Source organism: Ailuropoda melanoleuca, chromosome 4 (genome assembly GCF_002007445.2).
Source record: "Ailuropoda melanoleuca isolate Jingjing chromosome 4, ASM200744v2, whole genome shotgun sequence".
NCBI lineage: Eukaryota > Metazoa > Chordata > Mammalia > Carnivora > Ursidae > Ailuropoda > Ailuropoda melanoleuca.
Window position 1 is genome coordinate 84,490,722 of NC_048221.1, and position 17,409 is coordinate 84,508,130.

Here is a 17,409-nt window from a genome sequence, read left to right on the forward strand (position 1 = left end):
GGCAGGTCACTCACCCTCTTTGAGCTTTCGCTTATCTGACGATCGTGCCCTCACTCACCCACTGTTGTAAATATCAGAGAGCGCCTATGCCGAGTCACTGTAAGCAGGAAAGAGTCCTGTGTCATCATCACGTCTGTTGTGCTCACAGAAAAAGGTTGCCATGTGAACATCAGGAGTATAACCAGCTACAAAACCTGAACAGATGAGATCAGGCCATGGGCAAGAATGGCTATCCATTTAAAACGGAATCTTCAGCCACAGGTACCGTGACAGCTGGGATTCTGGGCCTCATCACCACCTCCCTCTCATTGCCATGAGGACAGAAAGACTAGACGGAGCTGATGGGTGGACATTTGGAGAGTTGGTGACAATTGTTACAGGTATTACATCCATAATTTACTGTCATGCTGTTTGGCACCTCGGCAGGACAACTCTTCTCTCTAGGTTTGTTGGGAATGGCTCAGAAATACAACCTAAAATTTATCTCTTTCTCTTTTCCCAGGTGGGGGCTACAATTCTGGATGACAGTAGTTTCAAAATGGTGTCCCCACGCCCCAAGGGAAGCACAAGATAAACCACTGGGGTGTGGGAAGAAAAGATTAGAACTTACACTTACAGTTTTTCTTACAAATAATTGCCTTCGTTGTCTGTGTGCTCCATAACAAATTACCACAAACTTAGCAGCTTAAAACAATACAAAAGTATTATCTCACAATTTTTGGAGGTTGGAAGTCCAGTTGGACTTGATTGGGTCCTCTGTTTAGTATCCCACAAGACCAAAATCAAGGTGTGGGCAAGGCCACATTCCTTACTGAAGACCCTGGGGCAGGATCCTCTTCCAAGATATTCAGGTGGTTGGCAGAATTTAGTTCCTTGTGGCTATAGGACTGATGTCACTGTTTCCTTGTTGGGTGTCAGGTGGGGGCCAGTCTTTGCTCCTAGAAGCTGCCGGCATTGCTAGTCACTGTGTCCATGGTCACTCCTCTAGCACAGTGGGCTGACTTATTCTCACACTCCAAATCGCTCTGACCTCCCCTTTGTCACATCCCTGTGACTCCAGCCAGAGAAAGTTCTCTGCTTTTAAGGTCTCATGGTATGAGATTGGGCACACCTGGATATTCCAGGATAATCTCTCTATTTTAAGCTCTTAACCTTAATCACATCTGCAAAGTCTCCTACGCCATGTAAGGTCACATGTTTACAGTTTCCAGGAATTAAAGCATGGACACCTTTGGAGAACCTTCTGCCTAAAATTATAAAGAAAGTAAGCTTTACTAATATTTGATAGATTGCTGCTTTGGGATAGAGGAACAGTGTCAAATATGGTACTAAATGTGTCTTCAGGGAAAGGTGGGAATCCCATACAAGGAGGAGTTGATAACAACACCCTCACTCGCTTGTTTGCTTTTAGCACATTATGACAGATTAAAATTTATGCCTCCACAGAGGCTGGGATTCAGAAATGAGAGCCCCAATTCCCATCTTTCATTTGGGCTTATATATCTTATACTTTTTTAGCTATTACAGCACAGGTATTGAAAAACTGTATCTAGAAGCAGACTTTTGATTCACTGTCACAGAGAGTTATATCAAGATTTTCAAAAATAATGAGCCTATCCGACCCCATTGCTCTCACTAAAAATATGATTATTGATAACATACTTTAGTATAAAAAGGTTTTCATATTGTTAAGAGATTAAAATTGTAATTTTAAAGTATTTATTTCATTTGTATCAATTCCTAAAATTTTATTTAGGAGTTTGTGTTTAAATATATGCAACATGTGAGTATAAAATGTATGTGTACACAAAGTATAAATAAATAAATAAACATATGTTAAGCATACATTCTCAAAAATGTTTTTACTGAAAAAGTTGCTCGAGCAGGGTTTAGAGGATAAAGCCTTAGGTCACAAAGACTGTGGGTGGGGTAAACACAAATCTGCTGGAGTTATTTCAAAGTTCTTCAAACTTCCTAAATATGCTACTTTTCAAAATAGGTTGTGATTAACTTTTCAGGCAGCCCCTTCCCCAGGCTCTTGTTCTGGCCAGAGCATGTTAGGAAAAGAAAATAGAGTTTTCTTTCAGGTACTATTTCCTAAGGTGCAAACTGAGAGATGGGGTCTGGGCCTCCTGGTTGCTTGCATTCGGGGTCCAGCAGGAGGTGAGAGCCTCTGAATGGCCATGCCGGGGGGCTTCCTGTGCAAGACTTTACACATTTGCAGTCCCATCAATCCAACACCTATGGGACAGGAAGCCAATGAGGTTTGTGGAGCCAGATAGCCAAATAAAAAAGGATCACTTTTTACTTTCCTGAAGTTAATTAATGCTGAACGAGCAGGCCAAGTACAAAACCGATGAGGCTTTCTCTAAGCAAAGACTCCACATTTTACCCATAAAGCCAAATAACCCTGACCCTGGGACTCCCACAAATGCAGGGCAGGCCTAGCTGGGAGGTACAGAGGAACTAACACTTTTCCCTTCACACTCCTTCTGGTGTTTCCCTTCTGGGTCTTATTTTTATTCATTTTTCCAGTTTATAAAACACACTCACCGATGGGCCCTTGGGGCACATGTGGAAAAGCTTAAAAGACACAAGTATAAAAACAGACTGACTTAGAGTCAAGAACGAAAAACATAAGAATTCTCCTCCATCTCGCCCCCGCCCCTACTCGTGCCCCAGTTACATTCTGGGCCTTCACCTCCCGTATTTCCTGAAAGGGCCATAAAGTTGGGATTTTTCAGGAGAAAAAAAAGGTGGGTGTCAGAACTATTCTCTAATATCTCCATCCAAGTCTTGCTCCAGAGTCTAGGGCTGTAGCCTGAGGTGGTTTGGCAGAGGGGTTGCTTGAACAAGGAGTTCAGGACTCAGCAAAGGGCAGTGGGGCCTCTTCATCTGGTTCCAGGCCCTGGACAGCCTCCAGGACATACAGGTCACTTCCAAGATCTCCAGGATCCAGACCACGTACATACCGATTGGAAGCTCCAATTTCCCACACCGGGAAGGGAAATAAAGACTATAGTCTTTGAGGGCTGCCTAAACAAGGTGCTTTAAAAGGGCCACTCAGGGACGCCTGGGTGGCTCAGCTGGTTAAGCCTCTGCCTTCAGTTCAGGTCATGATCCCAGGGTACTGGGATCAAGTCCTGCATCGGGCTCTCTGCTCAGCGGGGAGTCTGCTTCTCCCTCTCTCCCTGCCTCTCTCCAGCTGCCCCTCTCCCTGCTCCTGCTGTCTCTCAAATAAATAAATAAATAAAATCTTAAGAAATAAAAAATAAAAGGGCCACTCAGCCCTTTTAAAAACAGTGCTGGCAAAATTATTTTCATCTGCTCTCTTAGCTGACAGACAACTCGTAGTGTAGAGAAGAAAAGACATGAAGAAGCAGTGTCATTCAATCATTCCCTCTTCCTTTAAACATTTATTTATTTATTTATTTATTTATTTATTTATTTATGTATGTATTTGAAATTTTTTACTTATGCTTTTATTTGAAAGAAGGAGAGCAGGTGAGGGGCAAAGGGAGAGAGAAACAGAATCTCAAGCAGACTCCCCACTGAGCGTAGAGCCCCATGCCTGGCTTGATCCCACAACCCTGAGCCATGACCTGAGCCAAAATCAAGACTTGGACACTTAGCCAACTGAGCCACCCAGCTGCCCCTAAACATTTATTGAACACTTACTACATGCCACAGGCTAGAGATACATCTGCAAATGGAACAGATTTGCCTCTACCCCTGTATCTCTTATAGTTTAGTGCTGAAGACCAACACTAAATAATCACACCACATACCTGTGTAATTTCAGTCAGGTCTCACACAATGGAAAAAAAGCACAGGGCTCTATGAATGTGCACCTCAGGGTCACTACCTTAGTCTCTGGGTCAGGGAGGGCCTCTCAGAGTATATATAAGAGGAATCCAAAGGACACAAGGAAGGTAGCCAGGTGAAGCAAGGGGCAAGAGCCTTCCAGGAAGAGGCCATTACTGTGGAGGACGCCCACATTCCACAGCCCCACACAGGGCAAGGGGCAGTTGGAGAAGAGCCCCATACACAGGGCCTGGCTGCCAAACTCAGGGGGCAGTTTTCTTCCAAGCACAATGAGTGGACAGACATGATCCAATTCACATTTTCAAAAAGATCACACTGGCCCACATAGAACTATCCACCCACAGCCTAGGACCCTCCCTGTTCTGGGAGCTCCAAGAAACATGGTTTGAAAACCACCAAATTGAGGAATTATGATCATGGTCTTCAGTCCCCTCAGAGCCTGACTTCTGTGGTCACAAGAGGTGCTTTCAGGTTGTTTGTTAAGAATCTCACATGTAGGGGGGCGCCTGGGTGGCACAGCGGTTAAGCGTCTGCCTTCGGCTCAGGGCGTGATCCTGGCATTATGGGATCAAGCCCCACATCGCTCCTCTGTTGTGAGCCTGCTTCTTCCTCTCCCACTCCCCCTGCTTGTGTTCCCTCTCTCGCTGGCTGTCTCTATCTCTGTCAAATAAATAAATAAAATCTTNAAAAAAAAAAAAAAAAGAATCTCACATGTAGGGGTGCCTGGTTGAGCATCGGACTCTTGATCTCAGCTCAGGTCATGGTCTCAGGGTCATGGGACCGAGTTCCACGAGCTGGGTGTGGAGTCTGCTTGAGATTCTCTCTCCCCCTCTTCCTCTGCCCTATCCCCCTGCTCCTGTGCTCTCTCTCTCAAATAAATAAATAAATAAAATCTTTAAAAGAAAAAAAAAAGAATCTCACATGTAGTGGACACACAAGAACATGGATGGAACAGACAGGATTCTGGGGCGCAGGAATGTGTCATCTAGCAGAAGGTCAAGCAGGCTGCACAAAGCAGCAAATCCCCAAATGTGGTAATAAGGCAGGAATTGAGGGTGGACTTCCGGTGAAGCATTATCGGCAGGCAGCAAGAGGCCACTGCCCACTCTTAATTTCCCTCACTTTGTCAAACACTGCTTTCTCTGCCAGGCAGTTACTCTCCTCAGCCACAAAAGATTAAAATAAAATAGGGCTGTCGCCATGGCCTCTTAATCAAATGACGAAGCATGACAACTGTCAGGACACTATTTTCTCCCCCTGAGGCCTGTGAACACATCCTTCTTGAGGCAAAGGAGAATAAGCAAAACCAAACCATCCTGTAAAGCTTTGGGTACACACACCTCGAAATGTCACTGAGGACCAGGATCCTTGAATCCTCTTCCCGTCAGAGGAATCTTTCAGAAGGACACCATTCTCCAGTGCCTGTTGTGCTGTGGTATTTTCACAGGAAAGGGAAGTAGAGCCTCTTCAAATTGGCTACATGCCCCAGGTCCCCCCAAAGTTAACATAATGCATGTATTCTGCTCTGACTTTCTTCACAAATATAGAGCTGAGACGGGAGATGGGGGGTAGCAGGAGGGGGGAGGGCAGACCTCTGTGATTTATTAATCCTGCTTCCACCCTTCATCCAATGCATGAATAAATGAAAGAAAAGGTGTACTCAGCTGAGGGGGAAAGAAAAAAGAAGGGAATAACAGACACCCCCCTGGCCAAAACATGAAAAAATAGGCAATTTTCCCAAAAAGCCATTGCATAGGTTAAAATCGCCCCAGGGAATGTTTAACTTGCTCCTTGGTCATTTATTTGAGCTTTAGGCCACTCCTGGGCTGTGGTGCTTAATGGAAAGAGTATTTACCTTAGCAACTGCAGCAAACCGGGGATCCAGCAGGCATGCTGGGAGGACACAAAATACCTTCACGAAGGAGGCCATCAGCTAAGAAAATGTCAGGCTTCGCATTTGGGGATGCCATCAAGGGATCTTTTAAAAATATTTTTCTGTTAATGATGGCTGAAGGTGAAGAAAGAGAAAGAGAAGAAAAAGGCATACTCAAGTTTCCCTTCTATTTTTCACCACCACCCCTGCTTTCTTCTTCTCCTCCTCTAATGAACAGTATGCAAGCAGGTAAGGCAGACTGAGTAAAAACAATCATCTGGGAATGGGGGTTCAGAAAGCAATGCCTTTCTTTATGCCATCTTGTTGCCAACAGTCACTAATGTGCATATACAAAGCTCCATATAAAATCCTAGAGGTCATTTCCCCCAGGAGCCAAAAGGTAAAAGGTATCCGTGCTTATACTCTTGCAACTCCCCATAACCAGTCATCTGATCCCCAACACAATATCTCACTTGCCCATGTCTAATATCAGGCCTAGAGTACATATACCTGCAGGTGTGTACACACACACACGCGTGTGTGCACACCCCAGGCAGCCCTCTTGTTTTCAGGAGCATGAGATGCAATCTACTATTTAGATGCAGCCAACTGGACCAGAAAACACAACTGGCCTGCAGTGCTAGAGCCCAGACCATGAAAAGAGAAGCACTGGACATTCATATCTTCCAAGAAGCTCCAAAGAACTCTCTGCCTGGTGACCTAGCATAAAACCAAGGGCTGGATCCTCCCAGCTTTTCATGGGGAGGTTTGCTAGGAAACTGGGGAAAGGAAAAGCAGGAATAGTGGGGGGTGAAAGGAGGTGCTGGTGGGAAGGGAAAGGTGTAAGTCCAGAGGGAACCCACCACCTGGGACTCTTCTTGCAAGCAAGCGATGGAAAGGAGGATCGAGCCCACACCTCATCTCCCCCCACATTACCTGAGCCATCACCATTTCCAATGTGGTGTTCAGCCTCAGAGTCCAGTCTTTAGCACTGGCAACAGAGTGCACATCTGTGCTTTTAGAACCAGATTAGCAAATGCAGCCTCTGCGTTTGATTAGATAGGCTAGATTCAGGAATAAATGAACCCTAAATGCAGTGGCTTTACACAACAGAAGTTTGTTTCTTGCTCACACAAGATCTTGGAAGAGTGCTCTGGTCTGTGAGCAGCTCTCTCCCACATAGTCTTTCAAGGACCCAGGTTCCTTCTCTCATTTGGCTCTGCCATGCTTTAAAGTTTCATTCCCCTACGGTCAGTGAAAGAGGAAAAGAACATGGGAGAGTCTTGACCCAGAAGGGGCACACTCCACATCCACCCACATCCCCTGACGTGAAATTGTCATATCTCTGCGTGGATGCAACAAGGGGACAGAGACATGTAGCGCCTTCTCTGCGACAACTCTATAACATGGAAAGGGACTATCTTTTCCACAGTAACTCAGAATCTTATGCTCCCCGGAAAAATCTTGGTTTACACATGATGAATAAGACAGAGACTATGTTCAGTTTACTTGACTTCTAATTTCTCTTTAAAGTTGAGGAGGTGATCAAGGAAGAGGGAGGCCAAGTATAAGCCACTTATCTCCCTTTGATTTGTTTTGGTTTGATTGGCTGTTTGGTGCACGAATAGTGTCTCAACTGCCCCCCACCCCACCCCAGGCTTCACTACGTGTGAAAATTTTTATTCGTTACACTGTCAGAAAAGGGTGAAGTCCAAGTGTATCATTGCCTGCAGGGTCCTGTTCCACCTGGTCCTGGATTACTCTACCAGTCTCCTCTCTGGTCTCCTACCCCATCATTCAGCCCACATACCAGCCACATCCAGCTCCCTCTGCCGCCCAAGCCCGCCATGCTCTGCACCACCTTTGCACCTTGCACACTGTTCCCTCTGCATACAATGCCCTTTCCTCACTGCTGTGCCTGACAAATCTTCTCACACCATTCAAGGTGCAGCACAAACATCCCCTGTTCCCTCCTTTCTCATCTCATAATCCTTTGAACATGCATCCATTAAAGTACTTAACACATTGCTCTATGTCAGGAATGTTTGTCTCTGATTAGACCAGCAGTTCTCAACTGGAAGTGATTTTGCCCCCAGGGGGCATCAGACAATGTCTGGAGATATTTCTGATGGTCACGACTGAGGGTGAGGTCGAGCGCAGAGGGGGTGCCATTGGCATCTAGTGGGCAGAGGCCAGGGATGTGGTTAAATACCCTATAATGCACAAGACGGCCCCCAACAACAAAGAATTATCTGGCTCAAAATATTGATAGTGCAGAGGTTAAGAAATCCTGAATTAGATAGCAAGTTCCTCAGGGTAGGGACATTCCATATTTTCAGAATCACTTCACAACGTCACAATGCTAACAGTGCTCATAGTAGGAGCATATATAAATGCTAGGTGGAAGGAGAGATAGATGGATCAACATCAGAGCAGACTGAAGAACAGTGAAACTCAGCTTACCCCCTGAGATATTGTTGGCACGTAACAATGTGGAATCTCCAAACCTAGAGCTCCCATAGCTAGAGAACAACTGGCTAAATTGCAGGAGCTGCCAAAGAGAAACTCCAGAAGGACAAGCACTCTTCCTGGAGGTTACCTCTAAATTAGGCATTTAGCTAAATATAGTAGACATTATTTCAATACACAGTTCAAACTCTGGTTTCTTCCCCTTCCTTCGTTCTTTCCTTCCTTCTTCCCTTCCTTCCTTCCTGAAACTTACATTCTGCTAATTGATTTGTATAAATTACATTTATCAGTTTGCATTCTGAACTTGTTTGTTCTGCTTCGGGCATCTTCACACACATTAGTCCTTGGGAGCTATGAGGGGCAAAGTGTTACATAAACTGGTTAAAAAGCATATTTTAAGTAATAACATATGTTTTAAACCAGACTTATTTAACTGAGGTGTTTGCCTGCTGCTACTCCAGAGTAGGCAAGAACTAAGTAGGTGATTATTAGATCTAACCTGCTGTCACTCCCAGGGTGTCCTTATCCCAGGCCCTGCAGAACTTCCAGTTAGAAAAGCCGTGGCAGTGCTGGAGTCAACCCCTCCTTGTCCCATGGACACCAGGTGTCCCTCTTCCATTGCCAAACCAGCCCCAGCACAGCACAGGTGTCAGAGGGCAACCACCACCCACTGGCTATTCCATGACTGTGGCCCAGGAACTCTATAGGTGGCAAGCTCAGAGACCTGCAGAGCTCTCTTCCTATACATGTCCCCCATGCCACCACACCCAGTGAAATCTTCAGGATTTTGACAAGCATGTTCAGCTGAGTTCAGCTCAGGCCAATTCCAAAAGTTTTTACTGAACGAAAGCTCTGTGCCAGGCACTGTGCTCAAAGCTGGAGATTTCAATAGAAATAAAGAACAGAACCATGGGGGCCAGGGGGTGGGGGACACAGACATGATGACAACTAATTGCAGGGCTGTGTGTAAGTACAGTGATAGCAGTAAGTACGAAGGGCCAAATGAATACAGAGGCCCAGCCCTGACCATGCGCCATCAGAGGAGAAAATGGTAGCTTGCTATGAGGGAGAAGGGGAAAGGAGGGCAGATGCTAACCTACAGCCTTAACTAAGTCCACAGGCTTAGGTTCCTGACAACTTTGAGGACAACCCTGCCCCTGGGCCTCCCCTTGGACTTCAGAGGGAACCAAGCTTCCCTTTTCCAAACCCCCATGATTCCATTTCATAGGAGGGGGTGGAGGTGGATGACTAAGTCAGGCCTATCAGGAGTTGAGCCCACTGGGACCTGGGGGTCTCGTGCAGACTAAACATTTAAAACCCTGAACTCCCACAGATGTCAGTCTGGCTGGACGGCACAGTCGGACACCTCTGAATGGCCATCCACTCCCTGTCTGAGAATAAACAGGACCGTGAACTGTTGGAATTTTTTTTGGTATGCATGTGTGTGTTTCTTCTTTAAGGAAAGAAAGAAAATGGCATTTCCTTAACCCAGAGGTCAGAGGCTCAGCCCTTCCCACCTCAGCCCACACACACACACCAATTCCCTCAGCCCCACGAGTGACTGCAAGAGACAGACTTTCCCATGACTCTGTCCCTCCTCACCCGCACCCATCCAGATGCTATCAACACTTCTGATCCTTCTCTTGCATGAATACTGACCCTCACATCTCTGGCTGCAGGGCCTCCTCCCAGTGTTTCATATTTGTTCAAAACCACATAACCTGAGGAATGAGCCGCAGTGGCCTTGGCCAATTGTGCCAGAGCCAGCTTCTGTCTCCCCTGTGTTACACTGAGTGCATGAGTGGGTGGCTCAGGTTTCCACCTGAGGCTGAAGGAGTGGCCCCCTCAGTCCCTGCTGTGGCCTCCCTATTGTGGAGTTACTCTTGCAGAAGAGTCAGCTTGGCTTTTAAGTGGACTTTCCATGTGACCACCCCAGTTCCAAATGAATCACATGGTTTCACTGCATTAGCAATTTTTTATATCCCACATTTCTCTCAGGTGAGGGGTAGAGATCTGATAAATATGAACCCAAGATCAGTAGCTCCAACTGCCTCCCACACTGTACACTCTACAGCCTCTCCCTCTTACTGCCAAGGCAGCCACAGCCACCTCAGTCCCTGCCCAGGGCCCTCTTTTTCTTCAACTCTCTTTGCCCCGAAGGAGTTGCTAAACTGTGACAGTTTGAGAAGTCTGTGCAGAAGCTCCTATGACATCTTCTTCCACTCAGGACTACCAGAACATCCTCAGGGATGGTCTTCCTCATGATAAAGTGAGAGTCCATTTTCAAACTTCCTAGAATGCAGAGGGGCCAGTGTGCACATTTTTAATTTAATTACTATTTATTATTTATCATCCCTTCATAAGCTTGGGAGCTTTGACCCTTTACAGAATTAGACACGCGTACTGCTAAGATCTGCAACCCATAGTACAACAGATTAATCATTGGCCTTCTCCCTGTTTTTTTTTTTAAGTTTTTAAGAAATGTCTTTACCATTCCTGCTTCTCCCTAAAATGCATTTACCCTGAATTAACCTCACAGAAAAAAATCCCTCCCCCAGGGAGCAAGAGGAGGGCAGGTATATTAACAGTCAACTCAGGGCTGACCCTTAACCCCCAACCCTTTCATCAGAAGTCTGACCATATATTAAGCTAAAGGGCCAGACCAAGGGCAGCTGCAGCCACCTTTGGCCCTTCATCCTTCCTTATCACAGATCAGATGCCTCTTCTCCTGGGCTGGCTTCAGTCCAGCAGCTCAGTTCAGCCAGGGCAGACAATTCCCCGTGTCCAGGCTGGTTCCAGAATCAAGGACTCTTCTGTTGCCTCCAAAAACAGAGCCACTGACAAGACCCTAGATGGCAAAGCCAGCGAGCACACTTGCTCTGCTATAGAGAGAGAGGCTGTGGGGTGGACTGACAGATGTTTATGAGATAAGGCTGGAGCTACTGGATCCTGGGTACTCCCAGGCCATATTTATCAGATCTCTACCCCTCACCGGAGAGAAATGTAGATATATAAAGTATTGCTAATGCAGCAAAACTATGCGATTCATTTGGGACTGAGGTAGTTACATGGACAATTCATATAAACTAGCAACAGTTCTAAATTGCTCTTTACACAAGTGATGAGGCAGTCACCCCCCAAAGTGATTTTAGGATTCTGGGAAGGTTGCCACACTTTCCTAATCCCCTCTTCCCAAAAACACCCTTTTCATCTTTCAATTTGATGCCTAAATTCCCTTCTGTAAATTAGAAAGCCTTATACTCCACAACTGGAGCTGAGGCTATGGAATGCCTCAAGAAGTAACTCATTGGCTTTAGTTCATGGCTACAAGGCATAGGTAGTATCAACTGGCCTCTGGGGAAATTTCAAAGGGAGGGCCAGAAGGCATGAAGGGAGCAACCTCTGATGGGAAGAGTCTGATATCTGGAATTAGACAGGCCTGGATTGAAATCCTGGCTTCATCCCATACTAGCTGTGTGATCTTGGCTGAGTTACTTAAAGTCTCTGAAGATCAGCTTCTCCATATGTAAAATATTCAACTCACTGGGTTAGCATAAAAAGTAAAAGTGATGGCATAAGTAATGTGGCTGGTGCACAAATGGTCAATTTTCTTCTGTCTCTTAGGGAGGAAACTCCCAAAAAGGGGGAAAAAAAGAAAAAGATCCTTTACTTGTTTCACCATTGAGCCCAGAACCAGTATTAACCCCTCCTGAGATATAAACAGGAATTCATTAGTAAAATAAGCTGAATAACTGGGAAAGCCACACACTCATTGGGGACTTGAGTGACAGCCTACTTTGATCTAAATTCTACACCAGGGGTCAGCAGATTTTTCCTGTGAAGGGCCAAGTAGTAAATATTGCTGGCTTTGAGGGCCAGTCTCTGTCACAACTACTCAACTCTGCCATTGAAAGCAGCCAGAGACTTAGACAGACATAGATCCATAAAAGAACAAACATGTCCGTGTTCTAATAAAACAGTAGTTATAAAAGCAGGCAATGCTCTGGATTTGTCCCCTGGACTATAGTTTGCTGACCCCTGTTCTATATCAGCAAGTGCCTCATTTGTGGCTTCTTTTGAGCACCACATGACTACCTCTGAGGACGCTGCCATACTCCATATCAGAGTCTGGAGGACTAGAGTCTCCAAGCCAGAATTCAGGAGAACAGAATCTTGGGCACATGCACCAGTTTGTCAAGCCCTCCAGACTGCCACTGGGTTGAGTAAGTCAGCCTTTGTTAGGGTTTTTGGTGATGATTGCTAATACTTGGGGAAAATGTGTTGAGTCCCATCTGCAGGCTGGCTGGTCATGTGAACCAAAGCTGGGTTTACCTTCTTCAGGGAACAATCATAGGTAAGGGTAGCAAACAACACACAGAGCAATTTTTCCCCTTCCCATCCTTTATCTCAGTGCGTGCCCAGACAAAGTCGTGAGATACAGCAGATACCATCACCCGGTTTTACAGATCTAAAAACGGAGATGGCAGGAATGAGATTGACCTGCCCAAAATCAGATGGCTAACTGTAGCTAATTAGTGACGAGCCAAAAATTAAATCCAGTTTTTGGTTCCTCCACCATATCACAATGTTTCTTGCTTTTCCCTTGATTTTAGGACTTTCAAAATTGACAGTGAGAAGATATCTCCCACACTGAAAGGGACTGAAGTTTCTGAAGAACAACTAAACAATTAAGAACCTCGTGTACCTAGGATGGCTTGCTGGGTGATTTGTGATGTCTTGGCATATTGTGAAGATTACAGCCTCATTTTTAAGAGGAACCTCTATAGCCTAGAACCAGGGCTTGGGAGGTGGGGGGGAAGGACAAGGCCGTGGCTCTTTCGCATGGTGTGTAGTCTTCCCAAATTGTTCCTGGCATCTCATTTCTTCATGCAAGCAGATCATTAAGCAGGTAAAACTTACCTTGATCCATTTAAGAACAACTGTCAAAATGGCAGCTGGTATAAACAGGGCACTGAGCGTTCATGTGGCTGAGGGTACTGCTGGGTTTCTGCAGGGCTTCTTCCCACCACAAGGCACCAAGCAGGAGAGAATTTCTCTCAGCTCCTAAAAATAAGGGAAATCGTGATTCGGTCAGGAGTGTTGGTTGATCGAAGAATTCAAGCCTCATTCCTGAGCATGTTTGTTTTCCCTCTTCCAAATGCCCATTTTAAAACTCTGCTTTTGCCCCCACAGATTTATGTAGAAACTGCCTCTAACTCTTTGAAATAAGGGCTGAATATAAATCCTAAGAAATAAGTAATGACTAACATATATTGAGAGCCAAATCCATGTCAGGCACTTTGTGTGCAATAACTCATACAATGCTCATAATAACCTCACAGCTGAGTTATTATTATCCCCATTTTCCAGATGAGAAATGAAGAATCTCAGAGAAGTCACCACTTCGAGTGACACTCTAGATTTGAACCCAGGTGTATGTGCTTCCAAAGTCCTCCTGCCTTTGCTGATTTATGCTCATTAATAGAGCTGCCTCTCTTTCACAGAGCTTGGATAAAGTTTCACAGGGAAACTGCTTATTCTGGTGGCTCGTTCTTCCTCTCCCTGGTCTTCAAAACTTGGTGTCCAAAAGGAGAAGGAGGAAAGTGACTACAATATCCACCAGGCTTGGCCCCTTTTATAAGGCATTTTTGGGGAGACCAGAGACACGAGACACAGAGAGTTGTGTCACTGCACCATCCCAGTCAGAATGCTCAGGCAGAGCAGCTATGCTTATGTGGGGATTGTGGTGATAGGGACGGATGTCCACAAAGGTGTAGGTGAAGATCAAAGCCACGGTGAACTCTGGTCCACAAGGTAAAAGGTAGGCCACTATTAGCCCATGCTACCCTGTTTCTCCCCTACACGGAAGGGCAGCAAATGGCCCCAGAACTCAAGAGTCTTCATTGCTACTCTCAAGCTGCTTAGAACACTTCTGACTGCCCGGGTCTCATTCATCACCTCTGAGGTTTCAGGGTATGATCTGACCCTGGGCTGCAGACCCAGGCTCACCTTCAAGGTTGTGAGTAAGAAATATAATACCACTCCCTCCCCCCAGCCTCCTCTCAATCCCTAAGGCCTCAGGCAGCCCACAGGAGCCCAGAAAGGGGATGCAGAGGGCCCTGATCAGGGAGGGAAGAGAGCACATGACCCTCCAGGGCTTCTCATGCCACCACATTAAAAAAAAAGGAGATAGATCAAATTTCATTCATTTCTTCTGATTTATGGAAAGCAAGTCTCAGAGTTTAGGCAGGAAGGCAACATATAGAAAGGTCCCTTAGGTACAGAAACCCAGACAGCCTGTGTACGGAGGGGAGGGCGAGTGACACACTGTTTGACAAAGGTGTCATGTGATATTAAACATGGTCTCAGACCTGTGAACACTGACCTTTGCCCCCTTTCAGTCCCACCCTCTTTTCCCCCAGCTTCCCCCCATTTCAAATCTGAAATGTAGATTTGGCTTGAATACAAAATACTTTTCACCCACCAGAACTGAACATTTGCACACCCGACTGCACTGAAATGATACAATGCCGGGGTCAGAGTAACACAAAATACTAGGACCACTAGACATAACACAGACTCTTTATTTCTAAACATCATTCTAGCAGTTCACAGTCCCCAACTCCCCAACCCCCCAACCCAAGGCTCAAATGTAAGAGAATTTCACTTTATCTCCTCAGGCTTGTTTTCCCTTCACTTTCACTATTCATTTAGTGTCTTGGTGCTTTCTTTGGCTTTTACAAATACATACATACATATACATATGTATATATCAGGACCTTATTTAAAGAGCTTTGTCCAGCCTCTTGAAAATAGCCCCAGTGCAGGGGAAGGCACCTTCAGAAAGGGTGTGGAAATCTGTTTGCAACTTTCTAGAGTGTAATTCTAAACCACAAGGAAGAATATCCTTCCGCCCTGTGCAGCTGAAAAATTTAACAAACCACAACTGCCTTTTCCACTCAGATGCAAGACATCCCTTCCAGCTGAAAAACTGGATTCTGAAGAGAAGGACCTATAGGAAGATTAATCACAAAGAAGATATCCTCTCCTCCAAAACACTCACCTTTGAGTTCTGAGTGTCTAGTTGTGTGCATGTGTGCTTGAGTGTATAGACATGTGTATGCATACATACATATTTCTGCAAATATGTAAAAGTGAATAAGCATACATAAGAGTATATATGTGAATGAGTGACTTCTGTGTGTACAAGTGTGTATGCATGTGTACAAATGTGTGTTATATGAATGTATTTGTATGAGAGTGTATGTGTGTATATGTGTGTATTGCTATATGTTCATGTGTGTGGGTTTATGAACGAGTGTGTGAACATACGTGAATGCATGCTCATGCGAGAATACGTATGTATGTGTGAATGTGCTAGTGTATGTCAGCGTGAGTATCTTTGTATGCATGTATGTGTGCCCCTAGTAGTGCGTGTGTGTGCCTCGGTTTTTTAATGGAGTAACCCAGCATCTAATTAACGAGCTGCATTAGGGGCCTAATGGCTCCACCTGGAACCTGTCCTCCGCCCGTCACTCCTTCAGTCAGGGCAAGAATGGGGCTGAAGTACCTGGAGGTGTGCGATGAGGCAAGGGCCATAGAAACACAAAGGAGCAAACACTCTAGGAAGCCACTTCTGTTGTTGAAGACATTCTGATGTTTGTGAACTTGACCTCAAGTCCCTGGAAAAGCCTACCTCAGGAGAGAAAGCCTATTGCAAGGACATGAGGCCATGTCCTAGAAGCAAGCAGGAGAGAGAGCGGGATTCACAGCTTGCTTGCTTGCTCATCTCCTTAGCTGGTCAATCTACCTCAAGTTTACTGGATTTCCACAAGAAAAAAACACCCTGAATCAAGGGAAAGATGCCCAGGCATAGGACCTCCTGCGTTCCTACATTTGTGGGTCAAGAGACTGATACATCCTGATATGTCCAAATTGGTTCGACCCTCCTAAAACCCTCCTCATTTCACCTCTACCCAAGCGTCTCCTCCATCTCACTTGTCCCCAGCATTCAACCCACCAAGTGACAAAAGACTCAGAATTAAATGTTCCTTTTTCCCCATAAATTTATGCTCTTTACTACCCCTTATATTTCTAATCTCCTAAACTCATTTAATTATGTCCAGAGTAATTAAACTTGCTATCAGGGGGCATCTGGAAGGAAAGTTAATACATTTTAATTTGACTTATACAATGAATATTCGATCCCACATACAGTGTGGGGGGAGGTGCTTGTACACACACATTCTTGCATAATATGCTCCTGGGGATCCTGGGTTGCAGGAGGTTCTTGGGGTGGGAGCTGGGAGGATTCACCCAGACAAGCTAGGAGACCATGAACACCACGTGGACAAGGCCTTGGGGTGAAAAGGGATTAGTGGGGAGTATTAAAAACCAGGCAGGGTGGGGCTTCCAGAATCTAAAACACCCTTTTGACAAAACAAAGCCCATGAGATTTAAACCAGACAAAGATGTTCCTCACTAAGAATTGAGGATTTTTATTTCCTTTAAAAGCAGAAGGGGGTGGGGTTTAAAAAAAAGGTGTGGCTTGTACTGAGCCTCCCTCTCAGATGGAATTTTTAATGAGGGCTTTTTCCTGAACTAGCCTGGCAGGGAAAGGTGAGCACAGCAAAGGTCCTACATCACCCCTACATCAGAAGGAACAGCATACCTGCCTGCCATAGGTACACACCATGTCTCCATTTACACACATGCCAGGCTCTCACCCTTTGCACCCTTTGTAAACCAAGAGGAATAGGTCTGCATGGTTTAGAAAGAACTTTGAGGCTGGAGGCACCAGGTCCTGCTCAACATTTAATAGGCTGTGTGACGTTGAGCAAGTCCCTTCACTACTGGCTCCCTGTGGCCAGCTAGCCTCAATTTTGTCATCTGTGAAGTGCAGGGTTGAACAGGAAGCTTGCCAAAGTTCCTCTCACCAGGATACTCTGATTCTATCCCTTCTTACTTCAGACCTCCCCAAGGAAATGTGCCTCCTGGTGAGAAGGGGTTGTAGGCCAAGATCTGCTGGCAGTAGAGTCCCCCAGCAAGGGACATTAATCCACAAGGGGACAGTTAGCATAACTGAAATTTAATCAAATAAATGGCTAAAACTTAATTGTTAAGTGGGAGCTTGCCTATGCCATCTGACAGATGGCACACTCCCTAATCCTACAGCTTACTGCACTGCTGGACGCCATCGGAGGGGCAGGGTGGGACCAAAGCCGTTCCTGCTCACCTCCCAG

General features: G+C 45.6%; 1 long non-coding RNA gene across 1 annotated transcript in view; it reads right to left on the reverse strand.

Annotated features, from left to right (window-relative positions):
* Window positions 1-4,458: 4,458 nt before the first annotated feature.
* The window catches only part of LOC109489208, a 31,858-nt gene continuing 18,907 nt past the window's right edge, over window positions 4,459-17,409 (reverse strand). The window contains exons 2-3 of the long non-coding RNA XR_002142161.1: window positions 13,088-13,231; window positions 4,459-4,485 (exon numbers count right to left, since the gene is read on the reverse strand). This is a non-coding gene — a long non-coding RNA (uncharacterized LOC109489208). The remainder of the gene's footprint in view (window positions 4,486-13,087; window positions 13,232-17,409) is intronic.